Source organism: Protopterus annectens, chromosome 7.part0 (genome assembly GCF_019279795.1).
Source record: "Protopterus annectens isolate FY-2018-M chromosome 7.part0, PAN1.0, whole genome shotgun sequence".
In the NCBI taxonomy this organism is placed as follows: Eukaryota; Metazoa; Chordata; order Ceratodontiformes; family Protopteridae; genus Protopterus; species Protopterus annectens.
The window spans coordinates 1,059,867,781-1,059,880,280 of NC_056739.1; the positions used below are offsets into that span (position 1 = coordinate 1,059,867,781).

Here is a 12,500-nt window from a genome sequence, read left to right on the forward strand (position 1 = left end):
TCATAAAATAATTGCACTTAGCTAGCATTCAGAAATCAGCACAAAAATAAAACAAGAAATGAAACCGACAGAAAACTCTGTTTACCAGTGTTTTAAATTTGCAATGCTTAGATGCTTTCCTGCAAGGTATTAGCAAGTCATAGGTTCATAGGTTCATACTAGGCTATCTGCCCTGGGGCATTCATAAGCCTAGCCCGATTGTGTTTGGCTTACGCCACCCCTTGATTTGAGTATACTGTGCCCTTTTTAAAGTTTAGTTTACTGTGCCTCTGTCTAATAGTGACACGGAAGTAATCCCCGGGACAAACCTACGATCCCCCATCCACTCATCAAGATTCTTCTAGAAGAGAGTCAGTGAAGTGCTCTGCCTAACATGAATTGGAATTCTATTGCAGAGCGAAGGGAGCCTCTGGCTTATGAATCTGTCCCTCCAGTCAAGTCATAACATTCCTGAAAAGCTAGTTTCTCTGTGGATAAAAGGACAGTTGAAACTAATGAATGACTCAGTGAGAGCTGTTGTGAGTACAACTGCAATTTGAGAAGGAATCTGCCTAACACCTCTGTTGGGACATGCCCAGAAAGCCAGACTGAAAATGTAAACAAAGACCAGAATCAAAACAAAAAATCCCTGGGATTGTCCCTTTAAACTAAGCTGTAAACAGAAACAGGAAATATTAACAGAATAGTTCCAAACTGCAAAAATGTAAGCAAACTACATCTGAAAGGGAGGGTCACTGTTAATTATGGGAACATCTGAAGGATCTTGAGGCCATAGAGCATTAGCTAATGACCGGATTGAGACCAACCGTCAGATCAGATGCATTGATGACATAGAATCAGTATTTTTTCACATCAAAGTACTAAAAACAGTAGGAAAACAGCATTCATCTCCCTTAGCCACTATATTTCAGTAATTCACTGTCCCAGCATAGAAACCCAGGTTCTATAGTTTTCAGTACATATAATGGGACACAGATAACCAATACATGGGTGGTGAACAAGTTAACATTGCTTGACATGTTATGGTCACCCATAGGGCAGTCAAATCCTTGTTTTAACTAGTCTCTCAGTGAGCTTGTCCCTTGGAGCATTGGACAAGTAATTATTTTAGGAATCTTCATTAACTCCCCATTTAGACAGCATTCTTACTTCCTTACTTATTGCCTTTTTTGGGACCCAGGTGCCTTACATGGTTTTAGGTTTACTTTTTCCCCCGCCAGAGTTTTAGAATTAATTTGTTCTGCCAGGTAGCTCAGAAAAAAAACCTCTCTGTTTCTGAATAAGAATTCTTTCACTTCCTTTCTGGTCCTTAAAAAAAAGTCTCATGTAGTTGAACAGAACGGACAGTGTTCCCTGTTGCCTTACTATTGGTATTTACCTCAGCTCCTGCACTAATTTCTGAAATTTTAGCTTCACTACATGGTTTTAACACATTTGTGTGTTATATGACACATTGCAGTGTACTCTTTACAATCTATTTATTTGTATTTTTTATTCTATTCTTTAACAAGGTTTGTACCACTAGGGCAGTAGCCTTTTTTCAGGGAAAAACCAAGGAGTTATTCATACTGACTTAGGGGAAATTTGATTTAGGCACTGGGGAAATTCCCCTACTCTCTTTGATCAGGGTACCATGGAAATTCCCTTGCTCTTTCTGATAAGTGCTTTGTGATCTTTTACATCAATATGAGCTAGGACCAACTCAGAAAATAAGACCTCAGTTTAATGTCTAATACTTAATGAAGGAGAGTACACTCAGGGAATCCCCATTATGGTACACCACATTGCCAGCAATGTAAAAAACATGAATCAAAGCACCTGGTGTGAGAACAGAACCCTCTGATTTCTGATCTTCCAGCATCAGTGATTAGTGTGTTATCTTGAGTCACTGACAGTGGCACTGACATTTTATTTTGTAGTTCAATTTATCCATTTTCTCTGTCACCCCCCCCCCCCCCAAAACAATCCTTGCCATCTTGTTCGGAATTTAATCTTAGCAGATGGGATGAACATTAACAGTTTGTCCCCTGTTTTACCTCTGAGTCTGGCATTCTTGTTATATACTCTGTGCTACATTTCTTGTACCATTTGCATATGTTCCTTCACTATCGGCATGACAATTTGTAACATGTCTTGCAAGTTTTTGTAGTATACTATTACACCACTGTAACAATTTTATTTTCCATTCCTCCTAAATATCATTGACTGTGTCCTGAAAGCCTTGAGGATGTTTCTGATATTGTAACTCAGATGGGTAAATCTTGTTGAAACTTGGAGTTCCTTTTTTACTGAATAAACGAGGAAAGGGAATAGTTAACCCCTGTGTGAAGATATGTGACGGCTGCCAGCCTAGCTAGATAGAATTTTGTAGATACTTCTATGTCATTGTAAATAAGAATATAATCCATAAGCTTGTCCTCTTAAAATATAAGAAAACTCTGTTAAATGCTGAACTTCAAAAATTTAACCACAGTGTACTCTGCTGGAAGAAAGCTGGTAAGTCAAAAATTGTATGACTGTTTGATCTCAAGGCTCGGAGACATAATGTCTGGACAGAGGAATTCCATCTATTGTTTTGAGACCAGAGTTTATTGCTAGATTTTACATATATAATGTCTTTTATTGCTGTACTTTCATGGCCAGGTGCAAGATCAAGCCTTTAGCACTTTGTCTGAGGACATGAGGATCTGGTAAGCTGATAGACAACGTGCTACTTCAGATGAATTGGGGAAGAAGGGAGACCTATACCTAGCAAGCAGGGCATCCCTGCACAGGAAATGGACCCCCAGTACTGCTCATAGGTCTAAGGCAACCCATGGTGGGCATCCCAGACTGCCCCAATAGAATCTGCCAGCAGCAGGGGAAGCCACTAGTCCAGGTACACATCCAGGACCTAGGGTTAAATGTTTTGAATGCAACCAGTGGGGCCATGTGGCATACAAATGTCCGTGGAGGCAAGGTGGGGAACAAAAGGTGAGAGAGCCATAAGTGGGAAATCAAAATGCCAACAGTAGGTTGTCTTGAGACAACAAGGGTACCAACCTACTATCCTGCAGATGTCCTGATAGGGAAGGATTTTGATGAGGCAGTACCATGTGTTTATGCAGTTACAGCAGTCAGGCTTCAAGTCAAGCATGTGGGTCTGGTAGCCTGGGGGAGACCCAGACAGACCGCATACTTGCAACCAGGAATGGTGAGGTGGTTACTTCAGGGAGGGAGCTATTCTGTAGCTGTGAGACTAAAGGTGAGCCACAGCTGCTTGTGGGTACTGGTGTTCCTTTGGACAGAGTGACTGCAAAGGTAGAGGTGAGTAGTAGTACCCAGGCTGACATTGAGGCACCACCGTCAGAGGATGCCAGACTTCCTGTGGAAGGGGAGCTGTGAAGGTTTACAAAGAGAGCTGAGACAGGCTCAGCTCTCGCTCCCTACACTGAAAGGCCTGAGGCAGGTAGCTAGTGAGGCACTGGATTCTTCAAGGGAAGGGGGAATCTGTATACTGGGACAAAGGGTTACTGTATACAGAGTGGACCCTTGAGGGAGGGCTAGAAGGTGAGAGAATACAGCAGTTGGCAGTGCCTAGAGCCTACCATCTGGCGTTTCTAGCCATAGCCCACAATATTCCCTTAGCAGGTCATAGGGGCATAAAACATACAAAGAGATATATTATGCAGAACTTCCATTGGACTGGAATTTCCAGAGATGTAACAGGGTACTGCAGGACCTATGAGCAGTGCCAAAAGGTAGGCAAGGCAGGAGACAAGGTAAAAGCTTCTTTAATGCCTTTGCCTTTGATTGAGGAGCCATTTCAGAGGGTAGCTATGGATATTATGGGGCCTCTGAGTACCCCAAGTTCCACAGGGAAAAAGTACATCCTAGTGGTAGTAGATTATGCCACAAGATACCCTGAGGCAGTGGCACTGTCCTCCACTGAGGCAGAAAAGGTTGCAAATGCTTTCTTAGATATTTTTAGCAGGTAGGTTTCCCAAAAGAAATACTGACAGAGGTGCCAATTGCATGTCAGACCTGCTGACTTGTCTGTGGAAGTACTGTGGGGTGAAGCACCTGAAGATCACCACCTACTATCCCCAGACTAATGATCTTGTTGAGAGGTTAAACTCTACACTCAAGTTCCATGCTACAGGCATTTGCAGACCAGTTTAAGAGGGAGTGAGACAAATATTTGCCCCATCTGTTTACTTAATTCCCCAGGAACCCACAGGTTTTCACCCTTTGAGTTGTTGTATGGGCACAGGGTGAGGGGACCGCTAGATTTAATTTGTGATGAGTGGGAAGGTGAGTGTGAATCTCACAAGGAGTCTGTTGTGGCATATGTCCTAAACCTCAGGACAAGGATCAAGGAACTCATGGGCTTGGCCCAGGAGAACATGGCAGAAGCCCAACAGCAGAAAAAGGTCTGTTATGACAGGAATGCTTGAGCTAGAGAGTATGCTGTAGGGCAGCAGGTAATGGTTCTCATTCCTGTCAGACACAACAAGCTGCAAGAAGCCTGGGAGGGACCCTGCAAGGTAGTAAGAAAGGTAAGTGATGTTAACTACATAGTAGAACTGCTAGGTAGGAGGCAGGGGCACAAATTGTACCATGTTAACATGATAAAATTTAACCATAATGGGGAGGCCCTTGTGCTGAGTATTTGCAGTGGATTGAAGGAGGAGTCTGAGATCTTGTGACTGATTTCCTCAGTGAGGCTTGGACTGACACCTCAGTGGAAGGGGTAGCAATGTCCAAGCAGCTATCTCCTACCCAGGTTCAAGAAATCTGAGCAGTGTTACAGGTGTTTGGGGACATGTTCACTGGGAAACTAGGGTGTACCCACCTGGTACAGCACCAGGTGGATACAGGACCCCAAAGGCCTATTAGGCAGGCCACTTATAGTCAAACAGACTCTGCAGGGGGAGATACAGGAGATGTTGGAACTAGGGGTAATTCAACAGTCCAACAGCCCTGGGCCTCTCCAGTGGTGCTCGTGCTAAAGAAGGATGGCAGTACCAGGTTCTGTGTCGACTACAGGAAATTAAACAGTCACACAGAGTCAGATGCTTACCCAATGCCTAGGACAGATGAGGCCCTAGAGAAGCTGGGTGAGGCTAAGTATCTCACCACCACTGATCTTACCAAGGGTTAATGGCAGGTGCCCTTGACTCCCAGTGCTAGAGAGAGGTTAGCCTTTGTGACTCCCTTCGGCTTGTATGAGTTCACAAAGATGCCCTCTGGTATGAAAAATGCCCCAGCAACTTTTCAGAGGCTGGTAGAGCATATCCTAGCAGAAGCAGGAGGGGTTGCCCTTGCTTACCTAGACAGTATTGCCATTTACAAACATTACTGGCAAGAGCAACTTCATAATGTCAAGGAGATGCTGGACAAACTACAGAGGGCAGGGTTGACCATTAAGCCCAGCAAATGTCAATTGGCTATGGCAGAGGTCTCCTACCTGTAGAGTGGGGAGTGGTAAGATCAGGCCAAAACTTGCCAAAGTGGAAGCCATTCAGGCATGTCCTGCAACTGTTACCAAAAAGCAGGTGAGGGGCATTCTTAGGGACAGCAGGGTACTACAGAAAGTTTGTCCCCAGTTACAGTACCATAACTACTCCCCTCACAGACCCGACAAGGGAAAAACAGGCCAGATAAGGTATTGTGGACCCCAGCATGTGAGCAGGCATTGCAGAAGCTTAAAAAAGCTTTGGGAGGACCCCCTGTGTTAGCCAGTCTAGATTACAGCAAATAATTTGTTGTGCAGGTGGATGCTTCAAACCATGGGGTGGGGGCTGTACTTACCCATATTTCTTCAGAGGGAGAAGAGCACCCAGTGGTTTATCTCAATCATAGGCTTCAACCCAGGGAGGAATGCTATGCAGCTGTAGAAAAGGAATGTCTAGCTATAGCGTGGTCACTGCAGAAACTTCAGCCTTATCTGTATGGAAGGAAATTCACTGTAGTTACAGATCACAATTCCCTAACATGGTTACACTGAGCCAGCCCACAAAATGCCAAGTTGCTAAGATGGAGCCTAGGGTTGCAAGCATATATGTAAGTGCAGCACCACAGTGGGGTTAGCAATGCCAGTGCAGATGGTCTCTCAAGACAGGGAATGGGGTAAGGTATACTCAAATAAGACTAACCCTCTCACACATTTCTCAAGGGTCACTTGAAAAACTAGCTTGAGTTCTCTGGGGTGGGGGAGTGGGGGATGTGTGAACATATGTGAAGGCTGCCAGTCTAGTTATATAGAATTTTGTAGATAATTATATGTCATTGTAAATATGAATATAATCCACAGGCTTGTCCTCTTAAAATGTAAGAGAATTGTTAAATTTTGAATTTCAAAAATTTAACCACAGTGCACTCTGCTGGAAGAAAGCTGATAAGTCAAACATTGTATGACTGTTAGATTTCAAGGCTCGGAGACATAATGTCTGGACTGAGGAATTCCTTTTATTATTTTGAAACCAGAGTTAATTGCTAGATTTTACATATATAATGTTTTATTGCTGTACTTTCCTGGCCAGGTGCAAGATCAAAGACATTTTAAAACTCCTGAGTTTCTGTTAGACTGGGAACCAGAGAAGAATGATATAATCTAAAGTGAGTCAGCAGTGATGTATTATTTTGTTAAGACTTTCTCAGAGAGAGAGATTCAGAGCAATTTGCATTTGCCTTCAGAACTGCCACTCACCAGCACTTGCTTTGCTCTTTATGTAATTAGGATCTTAGATGTTAGTGTTGCTCTTAAAATAGATAGAAAATAGTAAGTGTAGTCTAGCTGTTTCCTGTATTTATGTCAGACTATTCTACAGTATTATTTTAAGCATTTTCCTATGATCTCTGAACTCTTGACTAGCACTGTGTTGAATTGAGAAGATTTGTCTTGTGTTTTTATTATTTATTATTAAATATTTTAAACCTTTCAACTGTGGCTGTTTTGTGTAGAGATAATTTAAGCTCTAGAGTACTTGCATGCATTTAGTGATACTGTACTAAGCCACTCCAGTAGTCTTGCTGCTCAGTCACACTTACTATTTGGATATCAGTAATATTACACAGTGAAATTGGTCACCCTTTAGGAAGGGCCTCAGGGTAGCTGATAAGTAGGGGTCCTGGTGGCAGTGATTTCTACCTTATAGTCTGGAGAGAAGGGGGCATAGCTGAAGAACCCTGTGCCAGCCTTCCCCTGGAGTGTCAGTGTGTTTGTATATAACTCATATCTCAAAATGTGTGTGTGTCAGCTGCTTGGGCAGGGACACGAAGCACTGCTTGGACAGAGAGAGTACTAGGAGAACTTGGCTTGGGACTCTAGCTAAGGACCGCACTCTATACCTGTGCCAGTGGGGAGTCTTACTGGGGATCTGGAGAGAAAGGGAGAAACCAGCCCCAGACTGATTGTGATCTCTGTGTGCTCTCAAGAGAAATTGTGCTTTACTGTGTGTGTACTTGTTATTCTTCCCAATGTGGACACCCCTCACTAGTGCTAGTGGTGAAGACTGAGGCTCTTTGACTACTGGGTCAGTGCACAGGCATCACACCCTGTTCCAAGAACAACCTTGCTCTATGGCCTTCATTAGCATAGACTTTAGAGTTTTATTAAAGTGTTCTATGAAGCCATCAGTTTGAGGGTGCTTCACCAAATTTCTTAAAGCTTTTACTTTAAAGCCCCGGCAAAACTGGTGCATTACCTTACACATAAATGGGTTCCCTGTGCTGTGACTATTTCTTTGGATATCCCTACCCTAGAGAAAATGAACATTAGCTTTAGCTATTAACTCAGTACTGGATTTTTACAGTAGTACTGTTTGATGAAATTTCATGGCATAGTAAATAATCACCAGAATATACTGGAAGCAATTACTAGGTTTCACTATTAGTTCCACAAGATCCATGGCTATCTTTTGAATAAGGCCAAATTCATAGTTATAGGTATTGTATGACTTCTGAACCTAGGCTGTGGTTCAGTCGTTTGCAGTTCTGGGCATACTGTTCAAAAATTCTCAACTTCTTTCATTGCACAAGACCAACAAAAGCTAGCTAAAATTCCTGCTTTAGTATTGTTTATCCATGAGTGTCCTCCTAGAATATTAATTTGTGCTAGTTTTATTACAAGTGTTACAAAAGACTTTCAACGTAACAAGTAGTCTAATATTTCTATTCTGGCTTTATTCACCATGTAAAGTAAATCATTTTTAACTCAAAATATGGGTATGGTATTAGTGCCCCCCATTTATTTGTTTCACCTTCCAGTCTACTCTAGCTGTGTTTTTTCTTGCCCTCTGTAATACATCATCCTCTGATAGTGCTTTCTTGGAAGTGCTGCTAATTGTCTGCAAATCTGCCAAGCCATGAACATTTTTATCAGTATTCTGACATGAAATGTGTGTGGGGTATAGCCTCTTCAACTAACAGCGCGCACATACTGGTCTTTTCTTTTCTTATTTTGTCTTCTACAAAGGGCATTTCAAGCCAATAACTTCCTCTTCCTTTTGTCAGTTCTATACCTTTGATTTTGGCAACTTCTGTTTCTCTGTGTATCTGCTGCTGAAATTATTGTATCTGCCTAGCTAGAGAGTCATGATTAGTTACCAAGTTGAAATTCCTAACCAGTAAATAGTAATTAAATGAACAAAAGTCCCTCTGGACTGCTAAATACTGCTTCTGTAGTGGAATAACTCCTTTCTGCATTATGTAAACTTTTGCTGATACAGCACTCAGGATGTTCCTCCCATTGGGTACCTTTGGATAGTACTGCTTTTAAGCCCAACTCTTATGCATCAATATACTGGTTCAGAACATAGTATTTGTTTTAGTTTATAAAATGGTTACTACCTCAAGAGACCACTGCACCTTGACAGGAGTTCTCCTTGTGAGTTCTGTCAAAGGACAGTCCAAGTTGCAAAATTAGGTGTAAACTTTGTATAGTACCCAGCTAGTTCAAAAAATGCTTTTGCCTGTGTTGTAGTGGTAGGTATAGCTCACTTTTATATGGATTCTATTTCTCCTAGTTAAAATCTTACCACCCCCTTTTCCTTCAAGGTACTCCAGTATTTGTTTTCTACCACATTTTCTTAGAATTTGCAAACAAGCCTGACTGCCTGCTTCTTATGGATTCCAACACAGCATGCACTTTTGGTGAGTGAGGCTTTTAGTCCTCTGAATGAATGAAGTCGTCATCCAGGTAAGCTGCAACATATTGGGTATAAGGCTTCAGCATTTTACCTATCAGCCTTTGAAAGGTAGCTATAGATCCATGGAGGCCAAGCTGTAATACTATAAACTGAAAGAGGTCATCAGGGTTACGAAAGCAGCTTTTGCTTTGTCAAAGGAGGCAAGTGGTGTCTGATGTACCTCTTCATCAATCTTGTGTTGTCAAGTATCTATTTTTCTTAGGTGCAATATCAAATCATCAGTTTTGGGCATGGGATAGCAATGAAACTTTGAATGTTATTCAGTTTACTAAATTCATGACCGAATCTAATTCTTCCATCAGTTTAGGATCCAGCATTATTGAAATGTTCTATTCACTTTTTTGGCTGCATTAGCCCTTGCTTCAGCATCTTTTGGACAACTCCTCTTAAAACTTTTCTGAATCTAGTACCCTCTATGGTTTAATGTGAACTTTCATTCCAGGTATTGTCTCTATTATTAAGTTCTTTCAGTTTATTTTTCCCAGGCATTTTTTAAAAAACCTTTATTTTTCAAGAAAATGTTCTTGTTTCATATCTTTTTTATGCTTTTGACAAGGATTCCTCTAACTGCAGTTCAGATATGGATTCCCAAATCTCTCTAGGCCTACCAATGAACACTCCACTTATTTCAATGGCGTCAGTAAATTAATGTGACAAACTGGCTCTGTTATTCTCTTTCACTGCTGACAAATCTTGACAAATGAGTTCAGTGCATTTATGCTTTCAGTGGTCCCAAATGGCCGGTGCCACTTATCCAAAATTTTGCTTTCTAAGGGGAGGCACTAAGACAAATACCTGATTTTGCAGATTAAATTCAGTACATCTGGAATTGTTATTATAAACTTACTGTTGCATATCCTTGGCTGTCTGTATGCTCTCCCTTACTATGAACACCAGCAGCTTTAATTTATCCAGAAAATGAACATTTTATCTTGTGACACTTTTAAATGGTGCCCTCTTCAAGTTTCCTTAGCAAATGATGAGCAGTTTTCTGGGATGGCTGCCATACAGAAGTTCAAATGGGACAAACCTAGTTGAAACATGTGGTACCTCTTAGATTGCAAACAAAAGGTAGTGCAATGACTAGTTTCAGCTTTAACCATTTGCAACAGTAACATTCTTTAGCATGGATTTTCGTGTTTTATTGGACCTTTCAACTAACCCATCAACTCTGAGACTGCACTACAGTGGGGACAGGACAAATTCCCCTATTCCCATTATATTGAAGTCTAACACACAGAAATAAAAGCCAGCATGTGTGATCAGCTGATTCTCAAGCTGACTTTCACTCTGTTAAAAAAAAAGCTGTTCGATGAAACCAATGATAACTGTATCTAGACATAGCCATTTTGAAAAATAAGAGAACCACTTCTCTTTCAGTAACATTGGCATTTGTTTGTGTCTTTCGGCTTTTCCCGGTTAGGGGTCGCCACAGCAGAACTCCAGTCTACTAATGATTGGTAGTGGATTTTTACGTACCGGGTTACAGCACTGATGCACAACCTTCAATGAAGGCACGCCCCATTCACGTATGCCTCCACACAGAAGACGCTCTAGCTGAGAATCAAACGGGACAATGTCTTGCTATGAGGTGACAACGCTACCTCAACACCACTACCACAGTTATTTTCCTTACTGCCTCTAGAAACTTTGTAGCATAATTCAGAATTTGTAGTATAGACTGACATCCATTGCTAGATTTATTAGTTGCCCCACAATGTCCATAGCAATACATTTAAATGAAACGTCTAGGATAGGCATTCTGGACAAGAAGCATAGAAATGTTCTATTGCTTTCATTATGACTGACCAATAAAATTGGGCTAGTACACTTGCCTTATTTTTTCAGTTCCCATGTGAACTCCTAACATATGACCAAGGGCTAGCTTCATTACTAGTGTCTTATATGGTTTTCGCACTAGGAACAGACTTATAATTTTTCCTGTTCTTTACTTACTTTCACATTTTCAATAAAGGAGGGAATTTAGAATTTCTCCCATGCCTGATTTCCTCCTTAACAGAACTAACTACAGTGGATATTTTCTCTAAAAATAAATTTGCTATTTTTCTAATTCAGTAAAAAATATAGCATCATCAGTACATATCACAGAGAGCCTAACTATCTAGCCCTTAACTAGCTTGCATTTCTGCCTAAAAGGATAGTCACTGTCAAAATGGAGGTACCCATTTGAAAAGGGTTCCTTTTTATATATGCTAGATTCAAGGACACTTTTATTATGAGTCGTAGTGATAGCAACATTTAAATAGTTAATATTTTTTAGAAACATTATAGATAAATTATAAAAATTCAGTGAAGATTTTACTAAATACCAGAATGGCTCCCATGAATTTTTACAGTTTACGTATAACGTATAAAGGGAGTAATTTGATTTTGAAATGTGGCCTCTGTATGTAGTATAATTTTGTTAAAAATAAGAACATTGGGGCAGAACAGAGAACCTTATAAAAAGGGAGATACAACTGCAGTACAAAGGAGATGGTGTACTTAAATTCCCTCCTTTATTAAAAGGTGACAATGTGACATTTTTTCCCTTAAGCCCAATACAACATGCACACTTACCATATTTAAAATATCATTATAAAGAATCGGAAACTTTTTCACTATTATGAAAATATGGTTAATATGGTAGAGTTGCATCTCATGTTTATATACAAATGAGTTGGAAATCTAAAATTCTTTTTAGAAAGTCCCTCTGCTACATGTATGGTATCTACCTACAAAGGAGCACTTTGACTTTGAAAACTGTAACCAGTATAATTTTGTTAATGACAACAGCATTATGGTGTCCTTAACACATGTATAGAAACTTATAAAGAAGGGCAGATACAACTGCAGTATGAAGGGTTGTAATGCATTTAACTACCTGTTTGACCTGCACCACCTTTAATTTAGGAAAAATAGAGTGAGATCTGCAAACAAGAATGCAAGAACATGACTACAGCATTAGGAAAATGATTCTAATAATGCTCTAAATAAGCTTGCAAAGGTTTGTGATAATAAAATTATGTTTAACATCTTGGAGAAAGTGGATTGCAATGATAGGGGAGGGGATTGAACCAATACTTCAGTACCGGGAGCTACTTTGTCAGCTCTGTCTGGATGTTGCATCCCCCCAGACATAAATTAAGCCATTTGTATTAAGAGTGATGCATGCCTATGCTTGTCAAAATTATAGTCTTTCTAGTAATTTATAAATAGTGGGTACATTGTAAAAATGTAAGATTTTATTATTGTAGTGGTACAGATATTTTAAGAGTTTTTTTTCTACAAACAAAGTAGTTTAAACAT

General features: G+C 40.5%; 1 protein-coding gene across 2 annotated transcripts in view; it reads right to left on the reverse strand.

Annotated features, from left to right (window-relative positions):
- The window catches only part of IL17RB (interleukin 17 receptor B), a 287,120-nt gene that overhangs the window by 116,923 nt on the left and 157,697 nt on the right, over positions 1-12,500 (reverse strand). The window lies entirely within an intron of this gene.